This window comes from Gambusia affinis, linkage group LG07, assembly GCF_019740435.1.
Source record: "Gambusia affinis linkage group LG07, SWU_Gaff_1.0, whole genome shotgun sequence".
Taxonomy (NCBI): Eukaryota; Metazoa; Chordata; class Actinopteri; order Cyprinodontiformes; family Poeciliidae; genus Gambusia; species Gambusia affinis.
The window spans coordinates 297469-309747 of NC_057874.1; the positions used below are offsets into that span (position 1 = coordinate 297469).

Genomic DNA, 12279 nt, shown 5'->3' on the forward strand with positions numbered 1-12279 from the left:
AGTATGTCTGTATGCTTTGTGTGTATGTGTGTGATATTTTAGTAGTCTATATGTGCAATTTTAGTCTTGTGTGTGTGCAAAAGAGAAAAAAATGCATGCGCGTGCAATATTAGTTTATATGTGCAATCTTAGTCATTTATGTATGTGTGTCCGAAAAAATATTGTATGGTCGTGGGATATTTTAATAGTGTATATGCACAATTTTAGTATTTTGTGTGTGTGTGTGTGAGAATAATTGTGTGTGTGTGCAACATATATATGTGCAATTTTAGTATTTTTGTGTGTAGGTGTGTTTAGGAGTGTGTGAGAGACAAAACAGAGTTTTTGTCCTAAACAGCCCCTCATACTTGTATCCTGTATGCAAACCCATTTCTTTTTTTAAAACCTTAGTGTCCACCTCTCACAGAGGGCATCACCAGGTCAAAAGTTAATGGTTTTGTAGCTTACAAGATTAAAGTCTTTTAGAGCTTTCCTCCTCCTTGCATTTGCTCTTCACATTCTTCATTTGTAGTCTGTTGGGGGCCAAGCGTGATATGATACAATCCAGGGGCCAAGCCTTCAGTGACAGAACGGGGGAGAAGTAGCTGCCATCTCTTTTCCCCCCTCTCCCACTGTTTTTGCTGCAGGCCCATGGAATCATCCTGACACATGTACACCACGGAGTTCCAATGTGTAAGTCATTAAAGCGCTAGGCCGGGCCCTGTCATCTGGAGCTCAGCCCTGGCTGCAGGCAGATCCCAGGCGGCCTTCTAAGGTGCCTTCAAGGGCCCAAAATGACAGCGACAGACGACAAAACTCTGGATCAATGTTTTCAGTTCTTTCAGGCATGATATTTTAACATACATCGGATTTAGTTCAGATTATTATCATAAACACAACATAAAATGGTTCAGACAGAAGCAGTTGTGATGAAGAGAAAAAACTGTTCCTGTCTAGCCTGGCTTCTTCACACATACAGTACAGACCAAAAGTTTGGACACACCTTCTAATTGAACTCAATTAGAAGGTGTGTCCAAACTTTTGGTGTATGTCCAAACTTTTGTTAGTTGCTTCAAGTGGAAAAAAATAACTGCCGATACTCTTCTTAAAGCTGCAGTATTTAACTTTTATAAAAATGTTTTTTTTTGTTTTTTTTTTACAAACTTCCTAAACCTATCACTATGTTGTGATAGCATAATGAGACAGATAATCTGTAAAAAAAAAAGTAACTCCTCCATCTCCTCGCAGTGCCCCCAGCACCAACTACAACAGCCTGTTCACTAGCTTCATTAACAGCGTCAAGACCCTCCTCCTGGCTCTGATTGGTTGGTTTTGACCGGGAGTGGTGCATTTCTGTAGACATACATAAGAGCTTGATCTTTTCACAGATTATCTGTCTCATATTAAACTGTCACGATATAGTGATAGTTTGAACAAATATGTAAAGAACATATTTTTTGTGAAAGGTACATACTGGAGCTTCAATGTCATACAAATATGGGATAAAAACATGGGTAATGTTCTAGAGCAGTAGCTTTACTGTACAGAAATGACAAATAAATAAATAAATAAAAGCTCCTTACCGAACAAGGACTTCTTTGTGTCAATGGGTAACTTCTCATCAAAACAGGCATAAGTCACATGTGGGGTAGCCCAAGGTTCAACCCTGAAACCCTTTCTATTATTCTATTGACTTTAAACACATGAACAGTGATAAGTTCCTGTTAAACTAAAGAGTTCAAATCAGGACAATCTGTAAAATTGATTTCTTCCCAACTTTCGACCTGATTTCAATATGTTTTTTGCTTTTGTTTTTGTGTGAGCAGAGATGGGTAGTAACTACTTTTCCTCAGTTAGATTTGCTTGAGTAATGCTTTGATAAGAAGAAAAAAAGAAAGAAATTACTTTAAGGCATAGTTTTATGACCTCATATTTTTTACTTTCATTTAAATGTATTCATTTTTATTTACCATATTTTCCAGACTATAGAGCTCACCTCACTGTTAAGCCGCATCTACAAAGTTTAAAAAAAAAAAAAAAAAAATGGAAATGTACATCTATAAGCCGCACCAGCCTATAAGTCAGTGGTATCTCTGCCGCTCTCAGTTTTTCATAAGGAAGCAGCAGAGGTCTGTGTCCTTAATAAATCTGCTGTTAAGGACATAGCCCTGTGTCTCCAAAGCCAAACCAAGGACTTGTTCACGACGGGTTTACGTGGGTAACTTCTTATCGAAGTTGCAGCGGGTCTATTTTCCTCCTGTATTACCAGATTGATACTCCTCAACTTAAAAGCTGCGTCATATGAACTTCGTGTTGTTTCCATGATGAGGCGTTATGAGTTAGAAGAAATATCTTCATCGTGCCAGCTGCTAGTGTGTGCTTGTTCTAAATGAAAATTAGTGCTTTTTTTCTTTGACTTCCAATTTTGACTTCCAATGATTCACTTCCTGCTAAAGAGCCCCGTGGCAGTTGAAGAAAAATTCACAGAAAAGCCGCATGGTTTAAAGCTTGAGGAAAAAAGTAGTGGCTCATAGTCCCAAAAATATGGTAGTTTTTGTTTATTCATGTATTTTATTCTTGGAGCATTTCTATTTAGTTTTTTAGATTAGTTGAAGTCTTTGTTCAGGTAGTTATGCTCTCTCTGGCTTCTCCCATATTATTAGTCTGCCTCCCATTTCTATTGTGTTCACACTCAGTAGTAATCTGCACTCGTCATTCATCTATGCTGCCTCATCATCCTTATATGTTTTACCTGATCTGCCATTCAAGTTCTTGATTTTGCACTTTTCACCGCCAGACTCTGTCTTCATGTCTTTGGGGTGCTGAGGCGGTCCACTGGATTTCTGTTCTGTACTTCTGTTAAATCTAAATTAAATAATCAGTTAGTGAATCTAAAAACATAATGTAATCTTGATCACATTTAGAACCGGGCCATGTCATAAATGAACTACGAGAATATCAATTCTGTTACATTTAATAGATAAATTAAAGGTTTATAAATTGTTTAACATTAAATTTTACATTTTAAGGAGCTGGTAACTTTACCTTGTAACTTCACCTGACTTTAAGTAGACAATGCATTTGATATGCATTGTGTTGCTGTAAAACATAAAATAAAAATAAAAACAAACCAGCATGCTGCACTAGTCATGAGGCGAGCGCGAAAGCTCCTCCCTGGGCTGAACCACCGATCCGAAATGCACCGGCTAACTGGGAAGTCAAGCCTTATAAAAGGCAGACAGAGTCAGCATGTGGAGACGTAAATGCACATTCCGCACATAATGCTTTGCTCACAAAGATATATCATTCTCACTGTACACTCACTGTGCACCTCTAAATGTGCACCTGTGGGCTTTGAGCGCAGTTCAATCTGAACATTTGCGGTTCACATTGAGGTGCGCAAGCAAAACAAACGCGGTGGATTTAAACTGGACTCCTACTTTGATAAATTCTACAAAGAAACAAGGAACCTCATCCTCATAGGGGGTTGATGTACATGTCCATATAAGTGAATCTATATGAAGTCTTTCGCATGCAGTATATGCATGTACCGTATGTATGTATATATATACAGTACAGACCACAAGTTTGGACACACCTTCTAATTGATTTCAATTAGAAGGTGTGTCCAAACCTTTGGAAAAACTTTTGGAAAAATACATAATACTGCCCCTTTCCAGGGAAAGAAAATTCTCATGGTGTCATGTATTAATCCTGCAGTTCTATACTATTGGTTTTACACAAGCCCCACGAGAACCTCAGCTCTTTGTGATTGTAAAATGTCTCCATGGGAGGTCGTAATGAAATCACATGAATGTGTCTGCGTCGCTCTGAGGCGATACAATTTGTCAGTCCTGATCTAGCCCAACAGTTGGCTGTCTCTTCTGCTGCTTGTTTTCCTCGTCACATTGTAAAAATGCATCATTTTAAAGGTGCGGATTAAAACCAGGTTTGGGATGAATCCTATCAGGAAGGAGTCACCTATCCCAGGCAGTCAAGCTGACACTCTGCAGTAATGCCAATTGCGTTTGGAGTTTCCTCCCAGCCAAGACAATCACTTTCTAATTGACCGGAGTCACAGCACTGGGAGCAACTCTGCCATATTCAAGACCCTTTTTCTATTTCAGGCCCGATGTTTTTCTTCAAGCAGCAAAGCCTCTCAAGCCACAATCTCCCCCACCCTCCCCTTACTCCCCACCTCCGTTACTGAATGATCCACGCTGCAACACACAGGCACACACTTCCCCTTTTAAAATTTTGTTTTATCTCCATGTCATGCTCTGGCATTATATCTTGATGTCAGGCATGTGTTGTTTAGAGTGATTCACACGCCCTTTGCCGAGGGGTGGAAGGATGGATGGGAGCACAGTCAGGCATGGCATTAATAAACACTAACAGCTATGCAAGGTGCAGTCAAGTCAGCATTAGCTCACAAAGCAATTTCTCCTGGGGTGTCACTACACATTTTTGGCAGCTTGGCAACTCTTGAGTCTATTTTCACTTTTTTTGAAGGAGAGAAAACTGTTAACTGTTAACTTTTGTTTTTTGTTAAACATTTTTTATTTTTTTAGGAAAACTTCAGAGAAAACAAACAATTGGTTTGGCTTTTTTGTTTTATATTGGGATTTCTATAGTAAGGACAAGCTGGCCTGTGTGAAGTTATATGAAGGTTCTAAAATATTAAATCGCTTAGATTTACAAATTAACAAATTATATTTTCTCGATATAAATGTATCCAAACTTCTGCATTCTTCTGCCTTTTTTGAGGGTCAATAACTTTTGAAAAACTGACTATTTTTCACACACCTCTTGCAGAGTTTTTTTTTTCCTGAAAAATATCCAGCAAATTTTTATGAAAAATATCAGGTGCTTCTGATGTCATTATAAATATTTAATACAGTAAATATAACATTGTTTTTGGCTAAACAGTTTACTGCAACACTCTATTTCTTTTGGGTGTTTTCAGTTTGTTCAAATTGGTAATGTTAATTGTATACAAAAATAAATAAATATTAAATACCTTCAAGGTTTGTAAGTGGAATTATTAGGGGAAAAATATAGGTATTGTAATTTATTGTTTTTCAGTTACAATACCTATATTTTTTTCCAATCTTGAATAATAATTGAATAATTATCAGTAAAAATAATTGAGATCTCATTAATGACAAAAATAATCTGAATTGTATTTATTGACATAGTCGGGCACCTTTCATTTCTGTTTTCATTGATGATACAAGTATAAAATCATGTTATTCTTTACTCAAAGTTATTATTCTGTGAGAATCAAAATAAATAAATCCTCTGAAATAAAGTAAGTAATCCTCCGAACAAGAACCTGTCTGTACATTGTTTTTGGAATATTTCTGCTGGGTTCCTCTGGTTATTGTTGGAAACTGGACAAGCTTACAAATCATCAAATCATAATGGTTAGTTGTGCTGTAGGTTTACAAAGCCTCCTTCTTTTAAAAGTGATGACATGAGCCACCCCCAGACACGTATGTTTCTAGATTTCTACTCTAGTCTGGTCAATAGTGAGATATGTAAGAGCTACTTATTATGCTATGTAAGCTTCAGATTTTAAAATTGTGTCTCTCCATACACCCTACAATCAGTGTTGTTTCCTTTCTAAAATATTCAGCACAGGGTTTCTTTGTTTTAATTTAGTTTTCGATTTAAATCAGAGGTGAATCAATTGTCGAACAAGACTTGGTAGAAATTCCCCCACCTACCTTAAATCAACGCTTTCTCAAAGCCATGAGTGCTCTTGTTTTGACTAAGTGAAAAACCACAGCAAAGGCAGTGCACGGTGAAACCAAGCTTCGTTATACTCTGGTTGGCATATTACCTCAGGAAATATTTTGCAACTACAGAGTTCACATGTGCTGACTAAACAATGCGTTCCTGAACGCTGAAATTAAAAGTAAATAACCAAACCCATTTAAACAGACCGGGAGGAAGAGAGTGAGTCAGCCATGACTTACTGTAACTCCACTCTGCTTCGGGTGATAACTTGGTTCACAATAAATATGACTTATTCTAGGTATCTGCAGGAGGATTGGCTGACTGCATAGATTTGCTGTCTTGTCATGGCAAATCATAGCATGAACATGAGGTTTTATTTTACAAATGCTTGCTAAAACACCACACAAACAACAGATAAAAATCTGCCTTGTTAAATCAATATAAACATTTAATGAAGCATGAAATGAATACAATATTATGCAATACTCTTAACCTGAAAAATTCTGATATCATTTGCTTGGTTATCATTGAATAGTAAACAAACACACCTTGAAACGGTTCTTTCTGGCAGTATGGTTTAGGCATGGGCCTCTCATTGTGCGATAACTGAGAGTTAAAAATATCACACTGTCAATGTATTAATATGGGCCTGCAAAACCTTCACTGCAGGCCTAAGCATAATCAAAATCACTAACATATATCAACAACCCAATTTATAATATTTGTTCAGGTAAATGTTATTAAATTACTTCCAATAGTCCATTCTCTTTTTATAACATTTCTCTTGCCTGTGCTGGTTCCCATACATTGTGTGGATTATCGATGTTCCGTCCAATCAGATTTCAGTATCTATGTGTTTCCAAGGGAGGCCAAATCTGCCCAGGGTGATCAGAATCAGTACTGCAGGAGTATACTAACTAAACGATATAGCAGAGGATTGGTGCTTTTGACCAATCAGCTTTTAGATTCTCCTCCCACGGCCTGTGGATGGTCGAGCAAACCTCTCATCCAGAAGTTTTGCTTGCAAAGCGACACTTGTCAACAACCTAAGCTACGGAGCCCTCAGGGGAGATAGAGGATTTTTTTTTTTTTTTTTTTTCCTGTTACCTCGCAAAGGAATTGTGTGCCCTCGCAGTACTTTTGAGTTACCTCTCAATAACTTTTGCATTCTCTTGCAATAATGTACTGATTAGTTCATACAGCATAATTGAAAATGGCCAGCATTTCTTGCAGTGGCCATGGTGCTTTCTGCTATTATATAAGGTTTTTGTAAGGTTTTTCCATGTATGCTAATATCTCATTGTGAAATATCTGATTTTTTATATATTTTTCTTTGGGATGGAAATGCCCCACGAAACTATGGTATAAACAGAAACTTTCTGTAAGTAAGCAGTTTTCTGGAGTGCAATGCAAATCTTGATGTCATTCACAGCAAATATTGCCTTGACATTAACAAAGACACAGCGGGAACGGATCATTCGGGAAATGATGGACAGCAGAGCCTGACTAAAACTACCTGGATGTCATACAAATTCTGGGGCTTTTTATGGGTCTCTACTTATTTTCAAGCCCAAATAAGCAACTTCATGTTCAACAACAAGCCCAGAAAATGCAGGCCATGGCTCATTACATTTGCAAGCGACTTTAGACTTTAGAGAGGTAGGTGATTATTTTAATTATTACAATAAAAATTATTATCCAATTATTATAAGGCCAAAGTCGCTTATAATGATTGGACTTGGCAACAGAAACTCAAAATAGTTCCTGCTTTTCCAGCAACAAAATGCACATCTCTCACTTCCCTCCATTGTTTACATTTCTGTTGCGATGTGCGATCTGCTGCTGACTGTCGCATAGAAACGGTGGTCGCTCCACAAAACACACAGAGGAAATAACATAAGATTATAAAAGAAAATAGTAACGCACAGTAATTTGGATTAGTGACTTTAATCTGATTACTGGATTTGAAATAGTAATGTGTTCGATTACTCATTACTCACAAAAGTCGTCAGTAACGCGACATCACTGACCACCAAGGAGTTCAGACCTTGCCCAATGAGAATCTTTAGGATGTGCTGGGGAAGGCTTTGCACAGCAGTCAGAATCTACCATCATCAATGGAAGATCTTGGTGAATGGCTAGAAATAAATCTTCTAACATTGCAGAAGCTTATTAAAACAAGAATGCGAATGCGTGCTGTAGTCAAGACTAAAGGCAGTCCAACAAAATATTTATTTTTTGGTGCTGACTTCTCCTGACCCCATTAGGGACAAAGGGTGTATAGAAAATGGATGGATGGATGGTGCTGACTTTTTTGTTGTCCAGCCAGAGTATAAAGATAAATGTTTTAGCTGTTTTGTAACTTTTGATGTTTCATGACCAGGTTGACTACTATTAGCAAAACAAGTTAATATTATGTACCATTCTATACAAACCATGAAGGAATTTCTCTGGGATTTCATTTAAAGTAGGTTTAATCTGTGCAGCTGGTACCAAAGTAAGTAATAAAAATCTTTTTAAATTCTTGGTTTGATATTAAGTACCTATGCTAGCTACTAGTCAAACAAGATAACACTATTCCTCAGCACGAGACATGTTTAAGCACTAGCACACATTTGGAAACTTTCTTTGTAATCTTATTACAAACTTTTTAACTGCAGGTACGCTACAATAAAAACAATGTTAGTTTAGAAATAAAAAAACGACTGATGTACATTGACAGCGGTTGCTGCCTCATGCCTAATATGGACAAAGCAACCCACTCAAGTGTTGCCTCTGTGCAAGTTGAATTTTGCCTTCTGAATATTTCCTGAATTATTTGAGTTACATTTGCGTTCTTGAACAAATCGTTTATATTTTAAGCACCTTATAAAAAATGGCTGAACTAGGCAGTATTTTTACCTTGGCAATTTTATTTAGAGCAGATGTTATTTATGAAGGTCTCACACCTGCCCTGATTGACTCCCTCTGCTAGTAAACAGTCATTTACTCGAAAAGGCACTTAGAAACAGCTTGTGTTTGTTCTCTCTTGACAATGACCCGGTCACCAGGGCTTTCCTACAAAAGCAACAGTTACAGTCTCACATTTTTTCTTTTACACCACTTTCTCTGCTTCCCTTTCCTTTCCTTTTCTTTTTTTCTTCCTTTTCTTTCCTTTCCTTTCCCTAAGCAGCTGTGACACATAAGCTAGCATACCGGTGTGGCTTATTCACTGGCCTGTGTTTGTTTTTTGGGAAAGGTCTTTTGTAACCAGAGCCGAGTCGTTATCTTAGCGGAGCGCGGCCCGGGCCAGACCAGACATTAACTCATACTTTCACTCTAACTCAAGCAGGAAATGGGAGTATTTTATAATGTCATCCACTCTGTCATGAATGCAATCGCTCAGCTCCCTTGTGTAAACTATCACTAGGGACTCTGGTTCAAGCCTCAGGAATATTGATTTTTCACTCTGTGTTAAAAAGAAGAAGAAATCTATACAACGTGTGTATCACATCGTTACATACATGTAATTATTTTACACGGCACAGGCACAGAGGAAATGGATTAGAAAGACAGTGTGTGAGAGGAGAAGCTTGAACTGTATGTCTGCTAAATTTATCATGAGGCCTTTGGGAGCATTGAAATGAGAACAGTGGCCTATTACTGCTAAGAAGGTGTTTTATTGAGAATATGCCGACATGCCACCCCAGGGAGGACACTGGGGGAGAGGAGTATGGCCGCAGCTTAAACCACTTTGTGTGAGTGTGAGTGTGTCAGTTGTCTTTTTTTTTCTTTGCTTCTTATATAGAAAATAAAAGCCTCTGCCCCCCTCCATTTAATTACTCCATATGACGACGTTTGAAATTGTCATTTTTTGACACTTGAAGGCATTGAAGTCAATAATTTATATAGGTCAAGCCATCTTTCCCTGAGCTTATTGTTAGTTATTAGCATAGGAGAGTGGTGGCTTCTCAAGCAGACACTTTTGTTTATTTTACCAGCAGTGTTTGCTGACTGGATTGTATCCCAGAAACATTCCTTCATCCTTAGCCAAAAAGAGAAGTTTATGGCTCTTGACGTGAGCCAGGGAGTTGTGAGGGGTTATGTTCTGCTCTGTGTTTGTCACGATTATGGACAGTGCAAGGTGTTAATCTTCTCTTTAATTCTTTAAGTTCAATTCGCTCAGACTCCGTAACACCTCATTAGAGGATTGTTCCTTTTTTTTTATCTTAAATTTATTAGGATGGGAACAAATGTGACCCTTCGGAGATGCTCATCGTCATCAAAGGAAATGATGTGGGGAGTAAAAGGAGGGGGTGCTCACTCATGCCTCCCGGTGAGTTCAGCAAGATCCCCAGTAGGTGGCAGGGTCTTGTTTTCTTACCCTAGCTGAGTGCACATGGGGTGTTGGAGAGTGTGATGATATCATGACAGTTAATTGCTCTCATTGGGGGTGGAATTGGATGGATTGCACTGTAGCTGTTCTACCGTTCGCTGTTAATGTAAGTGGATTTAAGCTTTTCTAAAGGCAAACTGCAGGATAAGTTTACAAAACTGCAAAAATAGTTGTTGTTTTTTTTTTGCTGACTACTCAAAAAGTTGCATATTAAACAAAGTTTTCATAAGTACATATGCTATTTTTTGTTTGTTAAGATAAATAGTGTATTGTCTCTTGTGGGAATTTTATGAAGAGTTAACAAGAAAACATAGTTGCTGTGTTCAAATGAGTCGTGATTTTGTTGCGGCTGTGTAAACATGATCATTTAAACAAATAATAGGCGGCCGGTTTCTTTCTTTCTACCACATAGCTGTGTTTACTTATCTGCTTCTTAATTAAAGGCCCGTTTTCTTTAAGCCTCCATTGTTTCAGTGGCACGGCCAGAGTCCCAGCAAAAGGGTCAAAGGGTTAACAGCCATCAACTGTGACACCCTCCCACCCCCCTTCCCTCTCTCTTTCTTTCATTGCTCTCTCTTTTTTTAAAGGGGCCCCCTCACAAAGACACAGTTTCACCTGCAATACCCCCCAACCCCCACCCCCACATGCCTTTTTTTCTCCCCGATTTGAATTGATTATGTTTAGAAAGGGCTGCTTGTGATTGGTTGAGAAGGGCGTGGTTGATTGGATAGTTTTGTATCTTGTCAGCCAGGGAACAACCTCGCGCGTGCAATCTGTCCGTATCCCGAGAAAGGCTGGAGTCTCGGCAGCGCCTCTCCTCAACCTGCCCTGCTCTCCAAGCCCGACTGAGCGCCTCTCACTCACTCTCTGTCTCTCTCTCTCTCTCTCTCTCGCTCGCTCACTGTCTCACTCTCTCTCTTTCGCTCACCGCTGAGTTCTCCGCTCTGCTTCACTCCGCACCGCGTGGCCCGGCACTCTTGTTTACCCTGCCAGCTAAATGGAGTTTGTCAGGTTTGTCAATATGATTGATTTGTCTGATTTTTGCCAGCTTTCTTGTGTTTAACAAAAAAAACAAAACAAAAAAAAAAACTTGACAATTTAATTTGACCGGAGGATGTGAAGGAGGAAGGGAGCTTTGTTGTCTGTCCGCTGCTGACATTATGTCATAGTAACTGCTTATTTCTGTCATGCCATTTCGTAGATGCTGAGGAGTTATCCCGGGATTTAGTTTGTCACAGAGACCAGTAAGAGAAAGATGATAGCAGATAAGACACCATCGTATTGTGTTGGGCCGGGTTCTACACGGAGGCTGAATGTGGATGTGCTGCTTTTTAGAAAATGTAATCCAGATGTTTTTGTTTACTTGTTTGCACTGCTGTTTTATTGCTTGATGGAAGTGAATGTTTTTATTCAAAGTTAAAAAACATATGTTCTTTATGGAAAAGCTTTATTTAAGCTTGTCTATGGACTTTTGGCAATGTTTGATTAGTTTTATTTACTTTGCTGACAGTCAACCAGTTCTATGGTTTGGTGGTCAACTGCCTCCTCTTTGAATTACAGAAAGTTCTTAGAAAAACAGGAAATGAGTTGCTATGTGTTTTTTCACGTTATAACTTTTTATTATTATTATTATTATTATTATTATTATTATTATTATTATTATTATTATTATTATTATTATTATTAATTATTCTCTTCTTGTTGAAGAAAATCCTCAAGGTAAAACCTTGAAACATGTTTTCCTCTGGGGTTTCTTCACTGTGCATATGTGAGGATTGTATGCATGTATTTTTTCTCACTCCCAGATACAGTCCTGACTAATTTTCACTCTGTTCAGGGTGCCAGAGCAAATTAAGACAGGGGTTGGAGACAGCTCTATATTTGACACAGTCACCACAAACTATGTTGTCACTCCACATGTCATCCCGCTGTAAAGTTTAGAGCGCATGAAGCTTTTCTTTGAGATTTCTCTCCCTTAAAACAAACTTTTTCACTATTTCTCTTCCAAACAAAACTAAGAAAAGTGTTGTTGTTTATCGTCCATTTACGTTTAATGTTGTTTCTGCTTTATTTAGTTTTTTGTAAAGTTTCAACTCCTTGCATCAGTGCTCCAAAAAAAAAAGATGCGGGATGGAGGACGGAGGAGCTGCAGCATTCTCGCCGTAATGCTGTGTGGTCGGGAC

At 38.3% G+C, this 12279-nt stretch overlaps 1 protein-coding gene across 11 annotated transcripts in view; it reads left to right on the forward strand.

Moving 5' to 3' along the window:
• Nucleotides 1-12279, forward strand: part of foxp1b (forkhead box P1b) — a 263651-nt gene that overhangs the window by 173494 nt on the left and 77878 nt on the right. For 2 of the 11 annotated variants that reach the window (XM_044122249.1, XM_044122250.1), the window contains exon 1: nucleotides 10889-11107. The exons of the other annotated variants lie outside the window; for them this stretch is intronic. The gene's annotated coding sequence lies outside the window, so the exon portion shown is untranslated. Of the gene's footprint in view, nucleotides 1-10888; nucleotides 11108-12279 lie in introns of those variants that run through there. 11 annotated transcript variants of the gene reach the window in all.